A 27,346-nucleotide genomic window follows, 5' to 3' on the forward strand; every position below is an offset into this window, starting at 1 on the left:
AGAAGTTCAGACCATGAGTTTAGAGGGGATAGCTGAAATAAGTGGGCCTGTTTTGGTATGCTAAGCTTGGGGCAGCTTAACAGTGTTCCCAAGGGTGAGGTGGGGAAAGAAAAGCAAGAAGCGAAAATGGCACATATGCCTATTGGCTTTTGGATGTTCGCTTTTCTTTCCCCCTAGTATTTTGTATTTAGGAATGTATTTCTAGTCACACAAGGAGTTGCAAGTAGTTGTCATACTGAGCCATTCTATACTGATAGCAGTATGCCTGTGCAATGCATGTAGGCAGCCACCTGGGTGCCAGTCCATGGGGAATTGGGCCCAGAAAGCTTTTGGTTTTTCCCCATGAAATGCAAACGGCTTACAATCAAAGGCTGTGTCTTCTCACTAACTGGCACTAACTTAAATGTATCTTCATTCTGTAACTGATACAGGTAATTGATGTGGGCTTTACATAGACATTGCCTGGAGCATTTCCTAATTTGTATTCCTGCCCACCACGGTTAGAGATATATATTCAACCCCTGGATTAAGATTTGTTTCCATACATAGCTGCTTATGTTCACAGTGCAAATCCTTGTAAATGTTAGTGCTGTTGCACTTTCTTTAAATCCCTTGCTCCCATCATACAAAGACAGGCAAGTCTTCTTTCAGTTTTCATTTAATTCAACTGCGCACTTGTGTATGTATATCACTATAGGTGAAACAAATATCCTCAGCCTCATGAAGTTTAAAAAAACAACAATAAAATAATTTTCCTCTGCAGTTCTTGTTCCCCAGCTCTGATTTTTAAATCAGAGCAAGGTCAACTTCTTGTTACTATGAGAAATGAGTATTTTTGTTGGCTTGCTGCAGGACCAACCTTAGAATAAAAGAATACCAGATCCAGAGTTTTTCATGCATCATGTCATTTCTTTTCAAAAGTTAGTTTTAACATTTTGATACTTCTCTTGAGTGTTAAAATGGAAGACAAAGTAGAATAGAATAGTTCAGTTGAAAGGGGGCTGCAGGGATTATTTAATCCAACTACCTATTGGTATAAAAAAAAAAAAACCAACAAAATCAGTAGGCAAAATATTTTACAAATAAACTGTAAGTCTTGCACATTTTTTTCCTGGATTTTAGCTATTAAAACAACTTAAGTGTAGACAAGGAGATGTTTTGGTTTTGTTCTTTTTCTTGGATGATACCACTATGCCTAGTAAACTTTGGAAGTGAATGATACTTTGCTGAATAAGAAGAAAATGGATCCCATTTTCAGGTGTTACTTATACTTGGAACAGTGTTATGTCTGAGCAGAACTGCATATATTGAACTGTTGAAAGCTGGAGTTTTTACAAAATCCATCTTGGGCATAGAACTGCAGTCTGTAATCTTCATTTAGGTAAACACATGTGCATTAATCTATAGATTCATGGAGACTGGAACTTGCCAGACAACTCTGCTGTGGAGAGTGCTCCAGGAATGGATGCCAATCAGCAGCTTGCATGCAGCCACATTGGCTTGAAGGCTAAGAGAGTTTCCTGGCATAAGCGTAAGTACCAGATGCTTCATGCCACTTAGCTTCTGTGTTAGAAAGCTTCCCTTGGCATGCTTGATTTACTGGTGTCTGCAGAGCATCAGCAGACCCTAAGAAATGGTTTGTAGTCCAGTATGTGAAGAAAGTAGTGAAAACACTGAGAACAGGTAGGTCTGCCTTGGCTTTCTGAAGTGGCTACTGGATCAGTGGCATTTGTTTCATTCCTCCTTTCATTCCGTGCCTCTCAAAGGATAGTTAGAGCTGAAATATAAAGATAACTGTTTAAAGGTAATTGTTATTTCTTGCTGGAGGTAATTAATTTCTCACTGGAGTTATTTTAACTGGCAATAAACAAGAGGAACTAAAGGAAGTAAATTGTGTAAACATGCAAGTAAATGATCATACAATCATAGAATCAGCCAGGTTGGAAAAGCCATTTAAGATCATCAAGTCCAACTATTGCACCAGGATTGCTAAGACACACACTAAATCATATGACTAAGGGCCTCATCTACATGATTTTTGGGTACTTAAAGATTTGATTTCTTGACTCTGACTCTTAGTCTAGGGAAATGAGGTTGATTTGCAATTCTGCTATCTGTCCCTCTTTCTGTCCTTACTTTTGAACATGCTGGCCAGTTTCATCTCAAGGCTCTGAAAAAGTTTGTGAAAACTAGTATTTGGAACAGGAGTCCAAATCAGGCACCAACGTGAAGGAGAGATTTCAATGCAAGTTCAAGTTGCCTTTTTTAAGTATCACTTTGAGGGCATGTTCAGCATGGGCACTGTGAGAAGCCAGAAAGAGAGAGTTTTTACCCAGCTCTTGGCATAGAATTTGAGGATAATGTGCAGGAATTGAAAATTCAACAGGAAGGGAAGGGAAGTCACAGAGGCTAGGGAACAACTGTTTTTGCTATTGCTGATGCATTGTATTTGTAATGTAACTAAGGTTGCTGTGGACTGATTACCTTACTGTAGCTAAGTGCACCAGATCCTGGGAGTGTGATGCATATGTATTATTCAGTTCATCACAGGTCCAGAAAGACAGGAGCAGTGGCAAATTGAAAAAGGAAATATTTAGAGTAGATCAAGCTGAGCAATGTGGACAATCATGTTGTCTGGATTTATTTGTTTTATAGTGGAGGAGGGCCTGAAAAGCAGAAAATATTCAGCATTGATAGGCTGACATATCAAGAATTAAAGTTATTGAAATAAGAAGGATGTTGCTGCCATCAGCATGGAGAAAAGGAAATAACATAAAAGGAAAAATACAAGCTGTTCAGTAATAAATGCAAAGTTTAGGATTACACAAATAGTCATCCTTCCAGGGCAGCAGATCAAAAGTGTTATTAAATATGTAGGGCTAAACTGATGGAGATCAGTTTGGTATTCAGATGTAGATTTGTGAGCCATTTACTTAGAGATAATAGTTATATCAGTATGAAGAGAGGAGGCTCCCTGAGGATAAGATACAGAAGATGAGGCCCAGGATAGAGCTTTGAAGAGCTCTCACAGACAGGGGACAAGAGGCAGAGGAGAATGAGGAGCCATTAGAGAGCAGTGAGAAATCCATATATGTGCTGGGCTGCAGTGTAACACAGAAAGAGCTTTGATAGAACTGGGGAGCATCAGAAGTGCCCAGGGCTTGGTCCTTGCAATCTAAATCAGACTTAAGGGTGTTTGAGCTTGCCTGTTAAAAATAAATTGTACATCTCTACCCTATGGTAGAGACATAACTTCAAAACCAGGGGGACAAACCCAAGATGAGTTTTAGAAGAGAAAAAGGGTGACAAGGAAGGGTGAGAGCCAGGAGGTAGAAATATAGTGCAGGCTGTTACAGAGCTGAGGAGGGGACAAAACTGAGTGAGACACATGCAGCGTTCAGAAACCAGAGCGGGTCAAGGAAGTGGTGATGATTGTGAGTAGCAATATTAGGTTTCAGAGGCATGAGGCGAAATTTACATACCAAGGAAGGCCTGAGACCTGGTGTTTTATGTGTCTGTCTGGTGTCTACTACAGTGTACTTGAATATTAGTGGGTGAAGACTGTGGCTCCCCTCTCTTCCCTCCCACACCTGTTTTTAATCACAACAAAACAGATCCCTGAACTTCTCCACTTAATGCTTCAGGCAGCCTTCCTTTCCCAGAGCAATACCACTTTACGTATGTCCAGTGCTTTTTGTCCTGCAGAAGCTCTTGGCTTTTCTTTCAGGCACAGAATCATAGAATCGTAGAATAGTTAGGGTTAGGCATCATTGAAATGCACTTGCCATAGGAGGAGGAAGAGGTCTGTGGATGGTAGGGTCTAGCCCTTTGGTGCAAGGACAGAAGGAGAGGCTGCCCCTCTTGCCATGGAATAGCTTTTGAGGAACTGCATTTTCTGATGACCAGCTTTGCCATCCCCACACAAATACTCTTTCACTTTTTGTTATAGAAGTGTCAGAGAAGCAGCCGCTGATAGGCAAGGCATTGTCATCAGTTGTGTGTAAACAAACTTCCTTCCCTTTCCAGTCCACCTTCCACTCATACCCGTAACTCCCAAACCCGGGTCTCCTGAGCACCAGCTGCTCCTGTTTTAACTCTAGACACAGCAGCCGAGTGAAATTCTGCTACCTGAAGTTGCATGTATTGATATTCACTTCACTGTGTTATATAGTTACCTATAACCTTAGCAGCAAACAGAGTTAGATGTGGAGCAGCAGATGCCAAAGAATTTGGATGAAGTTCAGGATTTCTGAACAAGAGAAGCATGTGTATAGGATAGATCTATAAAAATGGAGTTTGTGGATTGGGAGTGAGAAATCTTTGTTTGCTTACAACATTTCAGGTGGTTCATCCTAAAGTGAAATGATGTTGCCTGAAGCAAAGACTTCCCCTTGCCTCCCATATCAGAGACGGCATGGATTTGGCCTTGGTTTGAACTTCACTTTTATTCTTCACTAACAGCATAATGTTCTTCAATAAAAGTACTCAAAGGGAGCCCCACAGTATTAGCTTGCTGGTTATGAAGCAGGTGGATTATGGATAGAAAGCAATCCATGTGGCAACTGGTGCAAAGGAGCTGGTGTATTGTGAATAGACAGGTAACTCTTCCAACAGCGGGCTTCCTTTCACATGCTTGGCAATGTGAAGAAATAAGCTTCTTTAGGCAGGGCTAATACAGGGAGATAATCTGAATAGCTATTCTGTAAGAGGGGTCCTTAGGAATTCATTTCAAATTAAGTATTTCCAGTTATAATAAATAAAATAAATAAATAAAAATAAAAAGTTGGAATAAAACTTGATAATCAGGAAAAAAATCTAGAGTTGTTAACCACAAATGTTTCCATGAGTGGGGGAGTCTCGGATATGATATTGGCAGTCTCTTGCCACCGCAGGAGGGGTGACTGCTGTGGAGAATGGGAGGCCTGTGTCAGTTTGTTTTTAGCAGCACAGGTAAGGAAGGCTGGAGAGCACCATAGGTCTTCATGCTTTTCAGCAACCTCAAGGTGAAAAAGCAAACCACAGCATCACTTCTTAGAAAACCTGGGGTCATTCAGCCATGTAGTTTACAAAGAGTAACAGCTGAGGCCACATGCCAGTGTGGTCAGGGAGTCTGGTATTTCATCTTACAGTGGTGTGCTCTTGAAGCTGAGTCACTGTAACAGGTACTTGCCTGTAGGAATTGGAAGTGGTCTTCAGGAGCCGTGATGCCTTGTGTTGCCATCTCCTTGATTGCGGTGAACTTGTGTTTTCTTCATGAAGATAGCTGCAGTGGGAGCAGGTCCTGCTTCAGCTGTGCCAAAAAACAAATCCTGACTTATTTTAAAATGTACTTAGAATGCAATATGCAAACAGGGGTGTTTTATTGTTTGTAGAAATATCAGTCATTAACAAAGCTCTTATAAGTCTAGTGTATAAAATTGTTGTTTATGTTGTATGTAATTCCACATAGCTTATTAGTATTATTGTAATATATACTTAGACATAGAGCAATGTATTTGCTCTGTGAAAGGAGTGCAGGTCTGTTTGGCTGAGGCTATATGTTGTAGACCTGTTTCCTATCACCTTGCTCTTGTGTTGTCATTTATATCAGTGCAAGTAGGTGTAAACTGCTGCTAATTCAGGGAGGTGGCAATGACTGCCCAAGGTGCAAAGATGAGAGCATCAGACTTTATAACTCTAATACACCGTGTTGCATTACAAAATTTTCCATGTTAATTTCTTTTCCAGACCACTTTTCAAACAAACAGCTACATCTTGTGGTGGGGTTTTTGATTGATTGGTTTTGGAGTTTTTTCTTTCTTTTTTTAACCAGAAGAGCATACAGAGTCACTTTATCAAAATGCTTTTTGAGTACCTCAGTAATAGCGCTGAAATCAAATGTAAAAGCAGCACTTACAGGAACAGTTGCTAAAAGTTATTTGTAGTAAGGTTTTGGTTTAGTTTTTTTAATTTCTCCTTAAAAGCATCCTCCATTTTGTCTGACATATGGACCTAGGACCCACACATTCCATTGTGAAAGTATCCCTAATGATGTGCTAGTTCTCAAGGATGTATCAGAGTGCTGCAGCTGACACCCGATAACACTGCTCACTCCAGTGCTGGCACACTTTGCCTGCTGGGTGCAAAATCTCTCCTGAAACAGATCTGAAGCAAGAAGTAGTAGGGATCTGCATTGACTTGCAGGACCATGCAGCAAGCAGCATAAAAATCAATTCTCACTCATCCTCCTCTTTGTCAGGAAGCTAGATAGAATGTTTGATCCTTTCCTTCTTCAGATGTCTTCTTTTTCCCCTTGTTTCCTGCATGCAGGAAATGCAACTGTTACTTATCTTACAAGTTCTTAGCAATTTTTTAAGGACATAATAGTTATGCACTGAGACAAGATTTTACTTTTTACTTTTTCACACGACTGAAATTAAAGCAATGCTCCCACGTTTACTACGTTAACAAAAACGAGTGGAGCTATAATGAAAGTCTTCTCTCTGAGACTGACTTCTCCTTACCTTCTGTTTTGTCAAAATGAACACACCCAGTTAAAGCAATGAAAGTCTTGAAGTTAAGGCTGTGTGCAACCGACAAAAAAACTATGGGATGCACACGCTTGTGGAGGTTACTGGAAATTGCTCTTCTTCTTTGCTTTAACTCTTGTTTGCAGGCTGCAAGAGGTTTCAGCAGGAAGAGAACTACAAGGACTTCTGTTGTTTGCAAAGTACATTATATAGCTAACCTCTGGCACTGGGTCCAGGAGGCTGGTCTGCTGCTTTCTCTCTTTGCTCAGCTGGCCTCCTGCTTAATCTGCCTGCCGTAGCTGGGATGTTTGTAGTTACTTTCCCTCTCAGTCACACCTTGTGCTGCTCTGTATGGTCAGGACACAGACAAGATTGCCTGTATGTTTTTTTAATTAGGCCAGCTGGAAAGAGGAGATGGTCTCAGAGGCACACAAACTCTTCTCCAGATAAAGACAAATAATTCTGTAGTTTGAAGAGCAATAATCAGACTTTAGAGCATGTTTTCTCCCTGACAGCTCTTCATCTAATCCTGTCTTTATTTATTACGTCTTGAGGCAAAGAGGGCCTAACTGATTTTGACCCTGTCTCCTGTTCAAGAGTCCGTTGTACTTCACCCAGCTGTCACACTGACAGGGCAGTGACTGGGTGTTTGGCCAAAGCAGGTAGTCCAGAGAGGCATTTGGGTTTGGTAATGACCTCAGCTGTTATCATTTGTAAGTGCTCTTGGTAAAGTACTCAAGTGAAGTGGGGTATCTCTGTTAAAGTGACTGGAGCAAATCTACAGCTATGTGGGCTTAGAAGCATTAAAAAGGTAGTGGTTGAAAGGGACTTCTGGAGGTTTCTAATCCAACTTCTGCTCCAGCTTCAGATCGAGACCATGTTGCTCAGGATCTTTTCTGGTTGAACTTGGCCTGTCTAGTTATTCTAAATCTGCCCGCTAGAAAGTGCAGAATTTCACAGGAAATTTTAAATCGGACCCATTACAAAATCTAAGTGCAGTGCATCCACACCGTTGTTGCAGCTGCTGACTCCATTCATCATGTTATTATTCAAGAAGTCATTGGAATAAGCTTTTTCATCTAAGAGTCTGTAAATAGTTGGAGTATTGACACAAACTTTTGCCTGATACTTTCCATCAACTGATCCAAATCAAATCTACCTCATGGCTGAGGTTTCCTTTGCTGCCTCAGACATGAACCTTTGCAACTGCAGTTCATGCCTGGAAGTGAAAACGTGCAAATTACCTTACACTCCTTCCAGCACAGCCAGATCCAGACATTTCTGGAACACCAGTATAGGGTTTCTTGTACACCGTTCCCGAGACCTGCAGGCAGCAGGCACTTGATCAACAGTGATTTGAAGCAGATAGAGGAAGCTATGAGAACAAAGAATGAACCAGTGCAATTGCTCTACTGTAGGTCTCATGAAAGGTAACAACCACTTGGAGAAAAAACACTGTGTTTAAGGTTTCATCAGAATGGTCTTTGTGCAGAGATTATTAGGGTCCTCTCTATCTCCCCTTTCTTCTATCAAAAGAGGGGTAAGGTGGCCTGAAAAAGGCTTTAAATCTCTGTTTCCAAGACCTACTGTTTCAGTTCTTGGTCTCTGAGTCAGATCTTGTACCTTCATGTATACCCACCTTTTGTGAAAGATGTCAGAAAGAACTACTGTAATTTTCTAGCTGGTAAGGAAAGAAAAAAAGTCATTTCAACAGCTTTGAGGTTTTGCTGTTGTTAACAATCAGCTTACTGCACATGCTCTAAGTGATGGGTTGGTGCTAAAGCTGAGCTGCTACAACAGCTATTGCTGCCAAGTCCTGCTCCCCTCCCCTTCCTGTCCTTGGTCTCTTGCTAGTACTTGTCTGACACCAAAGTGAGCCAGTACAGAGAGCTCAAACAAAATGAAAAAATAATCCTTTTTTAACATCTTCAGTATTTCTTTATTCTTCTCCTGGTTTACCTCCCCTAATTGTCAACTAGACCAGGACTGTAGTTTCACTAGAATGTTGGATTGATATGAGTGTGCTGTGTAAAGCGAAGGTGTCACCTCCAGCTCTTCTCTGCTTGTGTTCCTTTTGGAATTCAGGCCACCTGTGCTGGGAATCAGACCTTGGTGCTGGCCTGAAGGAAAATCATCTCCCCTCTCTGCACCCTAATTTTTTTCAGGTTAGTTTTGAGCTGGTTATCTGATACAACTTACTACATAGCTGTGCAAGCAATAGAAGGAGGGATCAGCACCTCCTTTGGCCAGTAACTTCTACTCATGTTGGCTGAGAGAGATCATGGGAGGGCTACTTCAGCTATGGCCATGTAAAACTGGACAGATTTCACTGACACTAGGACAATTACTCTACTTCCACTGAAGGTAAATGAGAGTAGAATACAGTCCAATAGAAAGAACATATGTAGGGTAAAAAGAGTGAAATATGGAAAAATCCCAGAATGTGGTCCTGTTCAGAAGTTTCCTTCATTTTCTTTCAAAGAAATGGAGATTGGCTTGAATAAGGAAAATATAATCTCTAAACCAGTCCTGCTTGTTAAGTTACTTTTTCCCCCATGAAGATACATTTTAGGATGGCACATCAAGGGGCAAATGAACCATCATGAGTTGACTGTCCCATTTAGAAAACGCATCCTTCTGACTGCTTGCTTTCTTCTGCCCACAGTGCCCAGCCAGAGCACAGGGGTCGGCATGCTGCCAATGTTCGCCTCCTTGTCATGAGCACACAAAGCCCCAAAAAGAAACTGAGCAAATATTTCCTAAGGTAAGTGTGAAAGTCCTGGCTGGGTCCTTTCTGCTGAATTTTGCTCTATAATTATTTAGCTGAGTGTTATAAAGGTCATGCTTGTCAGCAGTTTTTTCCAGTGACCTTACCGGAGTTGCACTTGGTAGCCAGTTCTATAGTTACTCATAAGTCAGTGGGTGGTTTGGTTATGCTTGGCTTCAGAGCACTTGAGAGCTGATTTTGTTTCTTAAAAAGTTATCTGACTAAACAGGAAAATATTTGTGACTTGTCAATCCCTGCCTGTTGAAGAGGCAGTTATGTTATAACCATCCTTTTATTCTAATTTCAATGCATCTCTGTGTCTTTTTTAAATAATAAAAAATAATCTCAAAAAGTCATTCAAGGCATATCTTTTGGCTTTAATCATAATTTATTCATATGTCTATAAGGTGCAGAGGAGTAGTTCAGTCTTGCACAACATGAGGCTAATGTACCACTTCAGTTGTGAAGGTCTTGCCTGTGCTTTGCACATAGAGAGGAATTTCAAGCAGTGACTATACTGCTCCCCCTTCTCCAGGCTTTCCAGTGAAATTCCCCATTTTGATGCTCTCAATAAAAAATACATTATTATATCACTAGTCCTAAATGTTACACATATACTGGCTTTAAACAAGCGTGGTTGTCCTCCTTCTTCACTGCTGAGGATGAAACTGTACATTTTTTAATTGCTTTTTTCCCTGCAGTTGGTAGATACTGGAAGATCTCTGAATGACATATCTTTGTTGCACAGGACAGTGTTCATGCCTATACTTAGTCCCACCTTGATAACAGAATAATGTTTAGCCCTTTCTCTGCTCCAGGACAGATACTTCCACTCTTCAGGCATAAGAGCTAAAATAATTTCTCAGCCAATATTTGTGCTGCTCCCATGGAAGGATCTGTCACTGAACCCCCATCTTTTCTTATCTTCAAAGCTCCTTAAATCTTTTCTTCTCCATTGCAGTACCTCATATTGCCTTGCTTTCCAACTATCCTCATCGATTTTCTTCTTCACTGGCTCCTGTATGTTGCTGCCTAAGCATTGCACAAGTTCTCTGAGCTCCTCCAGAGTGCCCAGACCACGGTCATCATAATAGACCAACCACTGCCCTGATTGGAGTGGATCTTTGTCCTGGGTTCAGCAGTAGCAGTCATGTTTTTCCTTTGTGTTAACTGGTGCAGTGCTGTGTTTTGACTTCTAGTTTGAGAACAGTGTTGGTGAAGCCGATGTTGTCGGTTGTTGCTAAGTGATGTTTACCCTGACCAAGGACTCTGTGAGGCTCATGCTCTGCCAGGGAGGAGGGGAAGCTGTGAGGAAGCAGAGACGGGGCGCCTGACCCGGGCTAGCCGGGGAGGTATTCCATACCACAGCACGTCATGCCCGGGGTGGGGGGTAACTGGGAGTTACCCGGAAGGACGGGAGCTTCCGGGTGGAACTCGTTTTCTTGGCCGGTGGTATCGTATTCTCTTCCCTTGTTATTTTCCCTTATCATTGTTTTAGCTGATAGTAGCGGTGGTGATTTGTTGCTGGACTGTTCTTGTCTCAACCCGTAGGAGTTGCACTCTCTCGATCCTCCTCCCCGTTCCTCCGGGAGCGGGGAAGGGGAGAGCCCCGGTGCAAAGGGGGGGGGGGGAGACGGACACGGACCTTGATTGTTGTCAGCTCGGCACCACTCACTGGGAGTGAGTGAACAAGTTACCTGACTGGGTTTAAACTACGACAATCTTGAAGCCCTGTACAAGTTATTTCTTTCCCTTCACTGATTCTTTTTCTGTGTGCCTATCTCTGGACCAGCTTGAGAGGTACAGCTCCTTCTTGAACATTAAAAACAATTATTGCTACATAGAAACTACTATACACAAACCATGGTTGCTACTCATAGAAGCAGGTGGCTAACTTAATCAGGAGCAGAAAAGGAAATAAGATCTTAAGGCATTTGAATTTAAGCTTTAGCTGGAAGTGATGAAGTCTTCCAAAATGCCTTCTAATGCTTTACTGAAGAGCGCTCCTTCCCCCCCTTTCCCACCATGATCTTGTTCTATCACCTGAAATATTGTATGTGCTCAGAAATTGTGTCTCTACTCCATTCAGCACAAGAAAAAAAATATATGAATGAGAGCTATGGGACAGCACTGAGGTGTGGCAGCTGCAAAAAACGGTCAATATCAGCACTTCAGAATTAAGGAGCAGACTGTTCTGCTGGTTTGGTGTTGGGGGCTTGCAAGGTTTTTGTGTTTGGATTTTTTCTCTGTGTGTGTTTGCTTTTAATTTACATGGCTTCCATCTTGTCGCTTTGGTATCTATCTATGCCATACCTGAAGAATTTTTATGCTCCAACTTACAGTAGAAAATGACTCAAAAAAAAAACCCCAAACTTTTACTGTTGCAGTAGAGAAAAGTGGTTTTGGTTTGCATTGGGACTTTTTTTAACTAGGAGAAAAATTACCAGCACTAATTATGCTTTAAAACACAATGATCTGCTGGTTTGAAAGGTGGTTTTAGGGACTGTTGTTGACAACAGCAATAAAATCTCGTCTGGTTGATTTTTTTTTCTTAATAACATGGTGCTGTAGTGTTTGCCTTTCAAGGTTCATAGATGAAAAATTTTTCAAACATCATCTTGTTAATCTTTGGGCATCCAGTTGGCTGGATAGTCACTAAAATGGGGTCATATGTGCTGTTGTATTTACACCCAGTGTACACTGAAATGCACTCTAGAGCTTGGGGCATTATTTGAGATAAGGCAAACTGAAGGAAGCAAATGAAACTATCTGAATTGAGCTAAGGTAACAGTTAAAAATCAACTCTTCCGAACAGTGCTGGGGGAAAAGCCCGACAAAGAGGACCCTGTGTTTTTACAGATTTTTTTTTCATTCATCTCTCCAGGACAGTAATGCTTTTTCTCACTGTGCCTGGGAGTCCTTGTTCCCTTTGATCACCATCTCACGGTCTTGCAGTTTCACTTCTCACTCCGGCTGTTCCCTCAGATTTCCTCCCACCTTCTCCTTGGTTGCCAGATCAGACAAGGCTTAGCCCTTGTCATATTAGCATGGATTTATCAAGTTTAAATGTTCTTTAGCATTTCTTTGATTAGAAATGACTGAAAATGGGAAAAAATAAGAAATAGGAAATAAATGTTTGAACTCCACTGGTTTTCAGAATTGGGTTTAAATTTCACAAACTTTCAGCGTTTCAATAGTTTTGAAATTGTTACAGTTTGAAAACAGTATTTCAGCTTAAAAATAAAAGCACATAGACATGGCTATAACTTGTACTTGTTTCCATTGCTATAAGCTGGCCAAACAGAATTCAAGGAAAATCACAAACCCCAAATATTTCTAATTGAAAAATCTGGCAAACAAGTCTGGGAAAATCAAGGTGCACTAGAAACGTCTTACTCTCTGAGTAAGCTAGCAGGGTTGTAAGAAGCAGGATAGCCCTGCAAGCCTAATGCTGTACCCCTGTTCAAGTAGGAGACTGAACATTGCACGACATGTGTACCTCATTCAGTCTTGGGGTTAAAGCCTATGATTTCAAACTAAGGAACACATAACATTAAATGTTGGACAAATAAGCTGGCAGAAACTGGAGTTTGATATCACAAAGGTACTTGTTTAAATCAAAATATATCCCACAACTCCACTGATACAGAGCAGAGATAATAACAGCAGTCTGCAAAAGCTATTTTGCCAGTGTGCAGTGTTGAGAACTGTTATGTGTTAGAAGTAGCCTAAAGGATTTAGTCAAGCATGGTAAAGCCCTGGTGTGGTACGTGTCACGTGTGGCATACAAGTCATCTCCGTGTAGCATGTGGCCAGGAGCTGCAGTTACCCCTACCCCAGCTGTGCTGGGGAAGGCAGAGCTGAGGTTGCCAGAGAAAATCCCAGAGCACAGTCCCAGTTGGATTCTCAGCAGCTGAACCCAGACACAGTCCTTAATTGCCCGTGAAGAACAGGTGATCACGCCTGGAGGCGAGATGCTTTACTCAGGTTTATAGCTGGCTTTACTAAACTGTGATTTGAGGCCTTTCGAAGGGGACTTTCAATGCAGCAAAAATCAGGATGCTGTATGTAGCACTGTTGCAAGCAACATCCATAAAAAAAGGTTGGGAATCTCAGAATGAAGAATCCTACAGAAGTCTGAAGAAACGCAGAACCTAAAAATCAGTTTGAGATAAATTTTGTCTCTATTGTTTTTGTATTTCAGTACCTCACAACCCTTAAGATTGCTTTGTTTGATTGTTTTGTTCGCTTGTTTTGTTCCAGCCTTTCATTGTGAGATGAGGGTTGTGCTGCCACCATCACCAGAGAAAGGAGTGGTGGTGCAAAAAGACTGTATAACGTGCATGTGGTCATTAAGGAGTTCCGTAGCAGAGCTGATAATTTACCATAGTGTTCTGCAACACACACCCACCATGCCCAGTCTCCTTTAGCTTTTCAGTTTGTAACATGCTTTTTATAAACTTATTTCCTTGTGAGAGCACAGAGGACTGGCTCATAGCCCTCCAGAGCTGCAAGGTCAGAGCTTCTTCCTTGAAAAACTGATGTAGTTTTCATACAATTGGGAAGACATTTTGGGACACTGCAAACATATTGAGAAAGGCCAATTCATGTAATTTAGGTTGTGGCTTGTGGGTGAAGCACAAAGGCTATTGAGATTTGTTGAGTTTAATAGAAGATTTTGTTCCTTGTGCTTTGCTGTTAAAATATATCTGCTGAAACAAGATGGGGAAGTTATTACAGACTGCTGCAGGATGTATAGCGAAAGATTAGTCTGGTGGTCAAAGGGTCAAGCAAAAGCAGTTATTCATGAGCTCACCTTACTCTTCCTTTGACAACTGTGAAATACATTTCTACAAAAATAGAGTTGCTACCTTCTCTATATCTATTTCCCTGCTGTATGTGGATGCTGTTAAGAGTTCTATTCCTGAATTAGGTTTTTGAGCTTTGGTTGCTTTTTTCTTTTTTTTTTTTTTTTTTTTTTGGATACAGGCTATCTTTTTGCAGTCCTGGGATGATCAGTTTGTGTTATATCTCTATGCTGAAGATACTGTCACAGTTATCACAGCAGTTACTGGAAAAGAGGAAAGACAGTGTCTTATTTGTACCAAGACCCCTTGAAATTCTGTGGTCAGAACTGATCTTAGGAGCATCATGAAACACATGCACATCATTCCCTAATGTGCTCAGAAAAGGCAACTTACCCATTTGTCAGCAAAGTTATGCCATGCCAGTTCTGAGCAAGTTGTAGCTGCAGGCATGGAGAAAACCACTCTGCATTCTTCACTGTTGCAGATGATGAGGTCCATTCTGGTTCCCACTGGCCTTTCTTAAAGAGATATCCTGGTATCTCAAAGCTTCAGATGCCACTGAGTAAGACAACCCAATGCTGAAGCAGCAGCAGAAGCATGATGCTCCTTGTTTCCAGCTAATTTACAGTTGGCACTGCTTTTCTTCAGGTTTCAGTTTCTAGGAATTACTGCATCAGAAATGGTAGTCTGGGGAAATACAGTATTAGGAAAAAATATGTGAGCAGGTCAGGAGCCTGAAATTCATCTACCACTGCTTGCCAGAGGGGGCATATCCATCATGTAGGTCTAGATGGATATGCAGTTCCACAACTAAACTTCCATCTTTGAGCTCTGAGCCCCAGCACCTTTGTATCTGTAGGAGTTGTAGCAATAGAAGTTGTAACTGTCTTACAGATTATGTGTAGACAAATCCCTACTTTGCTGAACATTTAAGGAAGTGATGTATGGATGAACAGCTGAGATGACAGCACAGCCAGCACATTTCTGCCTCAGCAGCTCCTCTTAAACCTCCCATCTCCTTACAGTATGTTCCTCACTAACTGCTGCTCTCAGTCCTTGTCTGCTCTTTGTTAGCATCAAAATACCGCCCAGCTTTAAAATACCGACGCAAAGGGGCAGGGTTAAAATACAGCTGCTTAAAGATTGGGATGCTAGGCAGCCTAGGACCTAGAGATTGCAGAAGTACTAGTGTCCCACACCTAACTAGGGACTCAAGGACTGAGTTTAAAGCCCAAATGCAACTGTTCAGGCTCTCTCCTACTTGGATATAGGGACACTGGTTGAAGTTGGACACTAAGTATTTTGTGAAATTTGGGCTATGCCTTGGTGTTTGGATGATTTAAGACCCATTGATTCTGAGCGGCAGAGAATATCATGTGTCACTTGTGTGTCCAGAAAGTGGTTTCTGCAGGCTGTTAGTATCAGGCACCCATTTCTAAAAGTCTTGACCTTGAGTTGTTTAAAGTTGTTCTTTGGACACAGTTCAGATCACAGCTTGAGCAGCAACGTTTAAAGTGAAGCAGGCCTCTAAGTGACTTTTATAAACTGTTTTAGATATTAGCTATGACACTGTTCAGATATTTCAAGAACAGCAATATTTTTAGCAGTTGGTCTCCTCTGCCTTCGTTGCCTTCATTGCCCAAAGGTAAATGGATGCAGAAATTCCCAGATTAGAATTTATGACATAAATGTACCCCTACTGATTTGATTTTTTATTTTCCTCTGTTAAGTCCACATAATGGGAGCTGGCTGCTTATCAATGAGTAAGATCATGGAATGATTTAATGGGGGCTTAAATGAAAAGTAAGAGTTTTCATACTGGTGTGACACAAATCCTGTGTCCAATTAAAGCCTCAAAGCATTTTTTAAAAGCTGTATAAAAGGTGGATCATTTCTGTAAACAGCCCTTAAAGTGAAAACCCAACACCTTTGTTGTGGGAGAAGTAATACGATCTCAAATACCTCTGCAAACAAAGAGTCCCTTGCCTTCTTGGAGCTGCTCTCTCTTTTCCCAGCAGCTCAGCATGGGGTGCCAGAAAAATCATTAACGGGCCCATCTTGCACTTCTGGCTTTTCCACACCTGCGTATCACGATCCCTGCTGTAACTTTATGGACCGTGAGGAGGCAGGTTTGACGCCATGAAACACAGGCTCGGCTAACAGCTGCAGGATGGGCAGAAAGCCAGACAGTAAAATGTAAAGAGGAGGAAGGAGAGGGATCACCTTTGAAGTTTACAAAAAAAAGGCATGACTTTGACCACTTCCTTTTTTAATTAGCTGTCTCAGGTACATTGAGCCACCAGCTTGAATGGAAACTGGAGGGGGTTTGCTGGAAATGCTGGTGGTTATAATATAAAGGTTTATCTGCATGTGACTATTACATTTTTAACCTTTTTTTCTTGTTTGGTTTGTTTTTTATTTGATTTTGTTGTGGTTTTTTTTTTGTTTGTTTAGTTTGGGTTTTGTTTGTGGTTTTTTGTTTGGTGGGTTTTTTTTTGTTAAGTTTAACGTCCTAGCACAATATCAGGGAAAGAGTTTATTCTGTTGGGGAACGTCTGAACTACAGCTAAAATCTGTATCTTGCAAGTGTGAAAAACAACATTAATGCAGTGTTGAAAGTTGGGATTTTGATCACACTTTGGCCAGGAAATTCATGATTACCATTCCCATGGCAACCAGGACACACCTCCAGGGTACACAGGCAGAATTTTTTTTATACATGTATCTAGCGTTAACTTTTGGTCAATATCCATGCAAACACCAGGAGGTTGTGTCTGATTTGCTTTCCTGTAGCTAAAAGCCAAATTGGAGGGATCCTGTAGAGGAATTGCAGCCTCTGCAGGAACCAAACTTTCCTATGCCCTCAAGACGCCTAAATTTCACTTTGCACTAAGATGTTCCTTGTACTCTCTATGCATGTTAAAGTGTGTTCAGAGAGAAAATACAAGCTGTGGTTGTCATCCATGTAGGATCTACATAAATTTAACCTACAAAATTGTAAATCACATATACATACATTGATGTTAATAGCCTATGGTCAGATCCTTATACATGGGAGTGTTTTTCCTAAGATGTACTCCTTGTACATTTTAGGCGTACACTGAAACATGCTTTAAGGGTAAGGAAATCCATCTGTGCCCACAGAAGGAAGTGTAATTATTGATAATAAAAAAGGTGTGTATTGTAAGGGGGATTCAAATTGTATCTTCTTGCCTATGCAGTGTTTGTGATATTTCATCGTAGGTGTTAAGAGACCTAAACACTCATAATGTTTTCAGATTCTGCTGCTGCAAATTTGGCAAAGGCATTCTTTAAATGGAAGCACACAACTGGAAAGAAAAAGGAAACCAAACATATTTTGAAGTGCTACAAATCCCCTAAGAAAGAACATGCAAAGTATGTCCTAATTTTAATAATAAATGTAACATTGATACTTCAGAACTGAACTGAGCTATTCACCAGGCTGAGAATTTCTATGAGGTGATTAACATATAATACAGTCAAATCCTAAATACATTCAGTGGGTATTGCTCATGCCTGGGAAAATTCATTTGGAGACGCAAAAAATCCTTCAGACTGCAGGGAGAGGAAAAAATCAACAAAATTATCTACTGCTGTAAAGCACAGAGTGATCTCACAGTAAAGTCCAAGGGAATAATAGCAATGATGTAAAATTTCATTGTGATTTGTAAGTGCAATAGGTCTGAGTCCGGTTTCTGTTTGAAAGAAAGGAAGAAAGAGTGAGTAACATTGAACATGAGAATAAATCCACTGAATCCAGGTAGAAATGCTTTTTCTTCATACAGGAGCTGAATCTGGTGCAGCGTGCTGGTGTGTTTTAAAATGTTCAAAAAAAGGCAAAAGAGTGCACCAAGCTGTGTATCGTGTTATGCACAGCTGGCTTGTATAATTTAAAATATATTTTGGAACCATTCTTTTCTTGTGATGTTTTTCGTACTATTTTTTTAAACAGAAAATTAAAAAAAAAATATAACTCATGTTTCTGAATTGTAGTGGAAATACAAGATTTAGTCCATCAAAGAGAAAGAAACATTTATTTAATTTAGTTTAAGCTATTGTTTTATTTATTTTAACAGAATCTATTTTTAATACTCTAGTATATACTCTGGTACAATAACTCTGCCTGTCATTTCTTGGTCTTTGCTTTCTCTGTTTTCAGACATAAGAATTAACAGAAAAGCATACCAGAGAGCATGCAGGCAGATGGCTCTCTCTAGGTGATACATCTCCCAGTGTGGGAGTGTTGATTTTATTTTTTAAGATCAGGTACTGTATATAGACTTTATGATGTTTCAGAAGTAATTTCTGTAGACTATTTAAAAAGGCCTGTCCAGTACTTATGGGTTGTTGCAGTTCTTACGTTGTTAAGCACAAGACAATAATTATTTCATGATATCATACCATAATAAAATAAGATGAATACATGCCAGGTTTTTGTAGAGGATGGTAGAACTGACAGCTTAGCTCATAAGTTTTTTGTTTTATTTTATGAAAACTTTATCAAAACCAGCACAACTTTTGAAAGGATGAGGATCTTGAAAAATTATATTAACCGCTAATTTTTTTACGATTACTGGTTATTGGAACTGCAGAACTGGAAAGTTCTTCTAAAGAAAATATAATCTAATTTGCTCCCCTGCACAACACAGCTTCAGATAATACCAACTCATCGCTGAGAGATATTTGTCTGACAGCTTCTCAGGGACCTTCTCTCCCTGTCAAACTTGGTCCAGAGCCCCCCTTGTTCTTACCATTAAAACGTATTTCTCAGTCTGGAACCTTAACCTTCTTCCTGCAACTTAAGCCCGATACAATTTGTGTTTTTTCCTATGGGATAACTAAATAAATAGAAAAAAAAAAATTCTTTCCCACTATTGCAGACAATAGTAACTTCAATCTTTTCTTTTTAAGCTAATGTCATTTTAATTAATTGCATTTTCTAGACCTCTGTTCATCCTTATTGTTCTCTTCAACTGTTTGGTGTCCCTCTTGAAGCGCCTCACAGACAACTGGATGCAGTACTCCCCTTGAAGCTGTAATGCGGCATAGAACTGATTTATTAATGTTTTATGATTTCCAGGCCAGACCTGTGCTCATAGTTCCTCTTGCAGTGTTTGGGTTTGCTAATCTTGCAACCCTCAGTAGCCACTCAGCTCTCATCTCTGTAGAGCTTACTCTCTAACTAAATGTTTTACAACCCGTCTTCATGCAGCAGATTATTCTTGCCTATGTGCACTATCTTGCATTGTCTCTGCTGGACAGCCTGCTGCTTCTTCAGACCATGCTTTCCGTTTGTCAAGATCACTTTCTATTCTAAGTCCAGCTTTCTGGTACCCTGTTCCCACTTGGTGTTGTCACAGATTTAATAGATGCATCCACGACTCTGTCATCCAGGTCACTGCATAAAGCATTATGGACTCTGTTTAATACAGGAGGAATATAAATATATCTTGTCAAAAGGATTAAAGATCTGCGTAGTGGTTCTAATAGCGGTTCTCAGAATACTAAATCAGGAACTGCACCAGTGAAGTGTGTGGAGGTACAAGTACTTAAGGCCTAGAAAAAAAGGGTTGGGAAGTAATAGAATAAAAAGCAACAAGATCAGTCTTCCTTGTAGAAATACAGCTCCACTTCCTAATAATGTAGTAGCATGTCTAGTGACAAATCTAAGTATCAAATTGAAGATACAGAAATAATTCTTCTCTTCAGGCCAGCCTCACTTTCCCCACGCATCTTTGTTCCAGGTGGTTTGTGAATGTCGTCAGAGTGAAAGTCTAAACCCTGCCATAGTTTTTCTTTTTACACTGCACTAGAGACTGGGTTATGCCTGTGTTGCCTTCACCAGCTGACTGCCCTTTTTTATGCTGACATAAAGGAGAATCTCTATAAGCTATTCCCAGGTGAACCATAACTGGAGTTGTAACTTGCTTTCCACTCTCAGGAAACTAGAACTGAGTTCTGTAATGTGTGGATGAGAGAGACTACTTTTCATAAATACAGAAATATATTTGTTATCCTTTTGGTACCTTGCAGCCCTAGCAACAGGGATGTCCCTAAGTCCCACAAGGTAAGGAGAGCAGGTTGTATTTGATTTGGAGACTGTCCAGGAATTCCAGCATGTGGTGAAGATGGAGAAGGGTGAAATAAAAGGTGTTTTTCTTCACATCAGAACTGAATGAGTGCTGAAGTAGACTGCAAGCCACTGTGCCGTTTCACTGTGTAATGCATTCAATGAGCATTCACATGGGTTTTGTTTCTCATTTTAAAATGTCAAATTCTTTCTCAAGGTAAGAATGCTGAGGTCTCATTGGAAGATGCTGAAACGCAGTTGGCAGTCTGCAATTCCTATTTATCCTGTTGGGTTCACTCTTTGCTATTTCTGTTTCACACTAAACCTGAATGTTGGATCATGTCCCACAGCTGCCACTTTCTGGGCCCTGTAAATTGCAGAGAAGACCTGAAGAGCCTTGGGAGGAGGTGAGTTCTCCCAGCAAAAGTTTAGAGCAGCTCTCTGCTTTTCTCCTCACTCCCTCATCCCCTGCCCCAATAACAACAAAAAGGGTTTATTTGAACTCTTGTAATTACATCTGTCTGGGAGAATAGCCAAAGTGTCAAAGTACCAGAATGAACTTCAGATAAGTCAAGATCAAGTAGGGACTTGAAGGGGCAAAAGTGGAAGTAAAAAAAAAAAAAGTGCTGGTCTTTATCATGGTAATCTTACTGAAGCCAAGCTGAAAAAGCTCAGACAAGGGGCCGAGTTACTGTGCTGTAAACTGTTTCCTGCCACTGGGCTTCACCAGGCAACTTTGTTGAGGAAACCGGGGAGCCGCTCCGGCTGGTTCTGGCTTTGGGGAAGCTTCCCAGACCGCTGGACTCCCATCCTTCGGGCACTCCTGGTTCTCACTCCCTAGAGGTGAAGGAGCAGGAAAGGCTGAAGCAGCAACGGGCTGAGCGTCCTCCGCAGGGCCGCAGACGGCCTGCGGGGTGACCGTGGGACCGGGGGATGCCGAGGGGCACCGGGAGCGCCCATCGGAACCCGGACAGTGAGAAAATTCCTCAGGCCAGGTTCCAGGAGCACCGCAGTCTCCCGCCTGTGGAGCTGCCCTGGAAGCTCCATGCCCCCGGGGCATCAAGCCCTTCGGGGGTGCAATCAGGCTTCTAATCAATTAGGCAAATTGACTGCTGGGGCAAGCGATTTCCTATTCAAGGCAACCAGCCTGGATTACTTTAACTCCATATTTCCCAGGAGCCCTGACCTCCATGCTCTTTTCAGGTGCATGAAAGACAAAATTATGAAAAAACAGAGGATCTTCTAGTAACAAGAAATATGTTGTGTCACTGCAGAAAACAAAATAATTCAGTTAAGTGCGGGGGAATTTTGGTAACCCTTTAACAAAATAATGATTTTGGATTCATGGAATCATAGAACAGTATGGGCTGGAAGGGACCTTAAGATCATCTGGTTCCAACCCCCCTGCATGGGCAGGGACACCTTCCACTATTCCAGGTTTCTCAAAGCCCCATCCAACCTGGCTTTGAGCCAGTGTCAATTCAAAGGTGAAGGGACAAATATTCCAAAAAGCAGGTAGGAAAGCATTTGCTCTTTAAATCCCAGTCATCCAAAGACACAGTGCACATGAGTAATCTCACAATTACCCACAGAACTAGTGCTGTATGTATGTAAACCCATTGGTGCTACAAGCATTTATGACATGCTGCCTACAAAATACAACTTCAAAAATTCTGAGGCCAGAAGTTCCAGGTCAATGTTAAGATGCGCTTGCCCTCTATATCCCTCTGTTTCATAGCAGGGATATATTTTTACCAGGCTGTTCAAGAAATTCTGCGTAAACAAGTCATGGAAGTTCTAAAGACTCTTCATAACTGCAGGCATAGTGGAGGGTCATGGCCATAGGATGTCACATCTGTTGTTCTTAAACAGTATTTTACATATACCAGGCTATTAGTTTGCTATTTCAAGAATTTTATTCAGTATAACTTCTTACCCAGTGAGTGTTACATACGGGACAGAAATGGCAGCCCACACAGTACTGTAATCAGTTACTTTCAGTGCAGAGCTGAGCAGCCCACCAAGCATATGGCCCTGCTCTTGCTTCTGTACACTCCTACCAGTTGCATTAGTCTCACTCTAAGTGGAAGGCAGAATGCTGAAGGTGGTGTAAATGAGTCACCACCAGCAGTAATTTATGTATAAAATGTGGATCCTGCATTAAGAATGATTCTTGAAGTCTTCTGCAGCCCAGCTCCAGAGCCTTAGCTTACAGCTGGTCCTCAAGTCACTCAAGAATTTTAGAGATCAAATAGCTTTGTTAGAAATAAAATGCTTTGTTGATTTTTTTTTTTTGTCAGACTTTCTTCCTTCAGGAGGCAAGGGAGCTGCTGGATTCATACAGAAAAGCAAAATAAGGAACTCTGAATTTGCCAGCATACACATATAAAAATTCAAGATTGCCTGCAGTCAAAAATTGCTACTCAAAGTCATTAATGACAGTTGATGTATTAACTGCAAATTAAGAGCTGAACTTTACATGTATAAAAGTGATGCATATTAAACATTTAATCTCTCTACAGGGATTCCAGTATGGTAGAAAACTGTAATTTAACCATAGGGTTTCTTTTCATTTGTATTTTTTGTCGTTGTATTATTTCCGTGTCTAATTCAAGGCATTCCTGAGAATAGAAATTACAAGTAATTAAATATCAGGTGTTATACAGTATTATGAAACAACATTGAGCCACATATGCAAATCCCTTTAAGTAAGCTCACGTTTTATAGCAATGTTTATAATGATGACAGTTTATAATAATCACAATTAATTCTTAATATTGTTGATTTCTTTTTTTCTTTTTCCCTACCTTACAGAACTTCTAAAAGGAGCAAGAAATATTTCCAACATGAAAGACACCTTTCTTACCTGCATCATATGTATCATCTTGCCTGCCTTAATATGGCATCACCCCAGAGGTCAGTTACTGTCATTGCATGTGAAGATATTTAATTGTATCTTATGCAAAGACATTTTCAGGTCTTCTGAATTTTATCTAAAATGATAAATAGATCCACTGTTTAGCAGATTTCTGCTGAATTCTAGAAGAAGTTATTATACTAACATTTGTTTTGCAGCATTCCTTTTTGTTTCCACATTAACAAAAATGATGACAGTGGTTTATTCACAGTTGTTAATCAGTGAGTGCCAAAATGATGGAATAGAAAAATTTCACAAACATTAAAAGTCATTAAAATCAGATGGCTCTACTGCTCCCATGTTTATCATGTGCTCAAAAAAATTAAGAGACCAGTCAGTTAGGTACCTGAAAAACTGATTAAACTTCAGATTGATTTCCCCACATGTAGCACCAAATTTCAGCAAACCAAGGTTATAAATTTGCTGTGTTTCATGAATTAATACATTTCTGTTGGACCAACAGGCCTTAGAGACAGAGAACCAGATCAACACTTAAAGAAAATCCCAGTCGCGTTAAGACCAGATCACTGTATTCCCATTTCAAAGTCTTTTTTCAATTACCAGAGCAATAAAATAGCTGTATAATGCATCTTGATCTAGGCAAGTGAACTGGAGGATCAGAGTGGCAACTTGAATTTTTTGTTGTTAAAAAGTCCTCTCTTTATGGGACCCCAAACTTGTTTAGGAAGCTGAAAGACCTCATTGCAAACATCTTGCCCGAGCTTTTCAGAAACACTTACTTAGGAATACAAATGGCTTTCCTGACTGTAATATTGCCTCCTGAAGATGGCGAGCAGCTATAGTGTTTTGATGGTTCCTCATGCTTATGAATGTTTTTGTCAAGGACAGATTCACATAGAGCTCCATTTTAAATAGGAAGCTAAGTTATTTAAAATTGACACCTAATCCATGTATTCTTTTCTGTGCAAGAAAACATGTTTCCATACTTGAGCTCTGATGAAGCAGTTGCTTTTATGACACAAGACTCTGAGTCCTCCAGAAAAGCAGCAGACCATTTGTAGCATTGAGGGAGAACCACCACAGGCCAGGTACGCAGAGGCACAGCTTTTCAGAGTAGCTCCACATTTAGATCCCAGGCTTGCTGTATTGCAAAAGGGACAGTGATTTGGCAGCAATGATAACATCTGCTATTTATTCAGAAACCGATTATTGCTTTCCTCCAAATGTATTTCTCTGTTTGGTGCTACTTGGAGCAGGAGGCTGGAGCAGAACAACCAGTTTCTAGCTCTTGAAAACGCATACAGCGTCCACAATCTGGTTAGTGATTATATGATCGCAGATTGCTTATCTGCATTATGCTTTTTTTTAATGTAAAGCTTGCAAGGCGAAGTAAGGACTAAAGCACCTTTCTAGAGTATTGCTATGGGGGTAGGTGGGTCTAAAATAAAATTAATTGCTTTGTGGTGAAAGCTTGTAGCAGACGGGTGTTAGGTACCAGAGGCATGGAGTTTGCACACAGGAACCTTTGAAACTAACGTAAGGCTGAGTTCAGGACCAAGGTAGCAGAAATCTGGTAATACTGAGTGGTACTTTATGGGCAGACAAGGACCGCAGGGCAACTGCCCTCTGGTGCTTGTAACTTCTTGTTCTGACACTAAGCAAAGTTTTTATTTTAAAGATTATTTTGAAAAATTGCACTTTGGCAGAGCTGGTGTTAAACTGGCCAGAAGACTGGAGGGGCAGGAGTTCACACCTTCTGTCTGCATCCTCTCCTGTTCTCCACAAATTTTAATTGAAAGAAATTAAAAGAAATCACCTGCAAGAAGAAAAATAAATTGTAAGTAGTTCTGGATGTAAATTTCATGGTTTGGTTACTGTAAAGGTTACAAAGTTGCATTTTCAAGAACTAACCAGAAAGAACAAAAAAAATCAGATTAATTTTATTTTTTTAGATCTTCAAGACTTCATAATTGGGGTTAATACCAGTAGATAACCGGTATTTACAGATAAGCCTTATGAACAAATGATAGGATCTTAGGTAGCAGAAAATAAGCTGGGAGAGCTACTTGCTTTTGAAAAATAATGAACTAAAAGTAAGGCTTAGGTTCCTAACAGAAGACCAGTTTGCATATATGAGTCTGAACTGTAGAATAACCAGGATCAGGATTAAACTCATATTTTGATGGTATACCAGAAAAGGGAATGCTGGATATTTGCTACTAATAAGGTAGCCAAAGGGAAAAATCTGAGGGTAAAGACCAATTTTGTTCAAAATAGATTACTGGTATTTTTTATATATGAACAAATATTATACTGTCTAAAATAAGAATCGTTATTTCAAGTAATAAAATAAATGTTTCTCTTGTTTTGCTAATATTTTACAGAAAAGTAGCTGTTTGAGTCAGAAGGGTGGCTTAGGCTCAGGGCATTTGCATGGCAATTGGAGAAACCTCCTTTGTTTCTGCCACTGACTCTGCCTTGTTTACTGATGGCTCTTGCCGTATTGTGGGAAAGCATTATCCACCCCTTATTCCATACCATTCACGTCATGCTCAGATCCCATATTTTCAATATACCATCACTCTTATCTCGGTGCACTCTTATCTTAGTGCATGGACCAGTCCCTATAAAGCTGCTGCGTCCATCTGGTCCATGATGTCAGGCTCCATCTCTTGTAACAGTCTTCCAGAGCAGGAGAGACTGTGTGCAGTGTTCACACTCATGAATAACTAGGGCAATAGTGTCCATTGCTAAGTCCACCCCTCGATCTTGAGTCCATGTCTATGTTGCATCTCTGCCCTGATGGCTTGAAGTCCCATGGGCCCACCCGGCTCAAAATAATTCACTGTCCCCTTCAGCAGTTTCTGCAGCTTGTTGCTGGGGACTCCATACAGCTGCCTTCCATCTCCGATGCTTCCAAAGCACTGGAGGGGCCCAGTGGACTAGATACTTGCCCATACTGTCCCACACACCCTGCCACTCATGACTCTCCAGCCTTGGGGAAAATCTCTTGGTCCCCCTATATTGTTGTCTAACCCCAGACAAGACCCAAACCTGACTCTGCTTAACTTTTGAGATCAGACAAAATGGTTGTGGGTAGAACACAGTCTGTGTGTGTGCCAACATGCTGATCCCCATCACGATCAGCAGGCAGGTCCCAAGGGTACCCAAAGGCCATTCAGAGCCTTCAGAACTCTCAAACGATGCTGCTGTACTTGTCACTGGGGCTGGTGTAGCTGCTGTACTTGTCGCTGGGGCTGGTGTAGCCGCTGTGCTTGCCGGCTCTCCCACCGCCAGCTTCTCTTTTCCTGAGCCCAGCTCTTCCTCCTCTGCCTTGCTGGGAAATGCTGCGTGGTCTCCTGCATCCTCCTGGGGCTCGGCAGGCGGCTTCCGGGGGATGCTCTCGGCCGTCGCGGAGCTGGGCTCCTCCGCGGGGCTCGGCTCGGCCGCGGGGCTGGGCTCCTCCTCGGGGCTCGGCTCTTCCGCGGGGCTCGGCTCCTCCGCCGCCTTATCCCGCTGCTCGGCAGCCGCTTCCTTCTGCTCCTCGACCGCCCCGACCTCCTCCACCGGCAGCCGTCCCCTCTCGGCCTCCGGCCCCGCTCCCGCCGCCGCTTGGTCCCCGGGGCCGCTCTCCCGAGCCGCTTCAGCAGGCGCCGGCTCCCGGGGCCGCTCACCCTCGGCTCCCCGCAGCCTCACGAAGATGGAGAGTAGGGTGAGGGCCAGGGCGGTGAAGAGCAGCCGGACGGCCAGGTACAAGTCCACGGCCACGTCCGTCCCGCCCTGCTGCTGGAGCCCGCCCGTATTACAAGCCATTGCCATAAAGCACAGTGAGACAAGAACCTTAGCCCAGGCCCCACACTTGATAAACACTATCACAGCAAATACAGGCTCTACGTAAGTTACAACATTCTGAAGCTGTGAGATCAAGTGAAACAACTCTGAGAGCCAATAAATCGTCATTGTGATGAGTGACTATTAATCCAGTCAAATCTGTAGTTATCTCAACCCTTCGAGCCCCACGTTGGGCGCCAAAAGAACTGTCGTGGTTTAAACCCAGTCAGGTAATTCGTTCGCTCACTTCCCCCCCCTTTCTTGCCCTCCCCCTGCTCTCGGAGGGACGGAGAGGAGAATCAAAAGAATGCAACTCCCACGGGTTGAGATAAGAACAGTTTAGTAACCAAGGTATAACACAAATCACTACTGCTACTACCAATAATAACAATGATAATAGAAATAACAAGGGAAGAGAATACAACACCTCACCACCAACCAACTGATAACTCGGCCCCCCAG

General features: G+C 41.5%; 1 long non-coding RNA gene across 3 annotated transcripts in view; it reads left to right on the plus strand.

Moving 5' to 3' along the window:
* LOC133278529 (uncharacterized) overlaps positions 1–23,093 on the plus strand; it is a 58,980-nt gene extending 35,887 nt beyond the window's left edge. For all 3 annotated transcript variants that reach the window (XR_009746580.1, XR_009746579.1, XR_009746581.1), the window contains 3 exons: positions 9,175–9,273; positions 20,526–20,582; positions 23,002–23,093. This is a non-coding gene — a long non-coding RNA (uncharacterized LOC133278529). The remainder of the gene's footprint in view (positions 1–9,174; positions 9,274–20,525; positions 20,583–23,001) is intronic.
* Positions 23,094–27,346: the final 4,253 nt, after the last annotated feature.

This window comes from Pezoporus flaviventris, unplaced genomic scaffold (assembly GCF_033815535.1).
Source record: "Pezoporus flaviventris isolate CSIRO_AGI_PZ_B2104156 unplaced genomic scaffold, CSIRO_AGI_Pfla_v1 ptg000066l, whole genome shotgun sequence".
Lineage (NCBI taxonomy): Eukaryota > Metazoa > Chordata > Aves > Psittaciformes > Psittacidae > Pezoporus > Pezoporus flaviventris.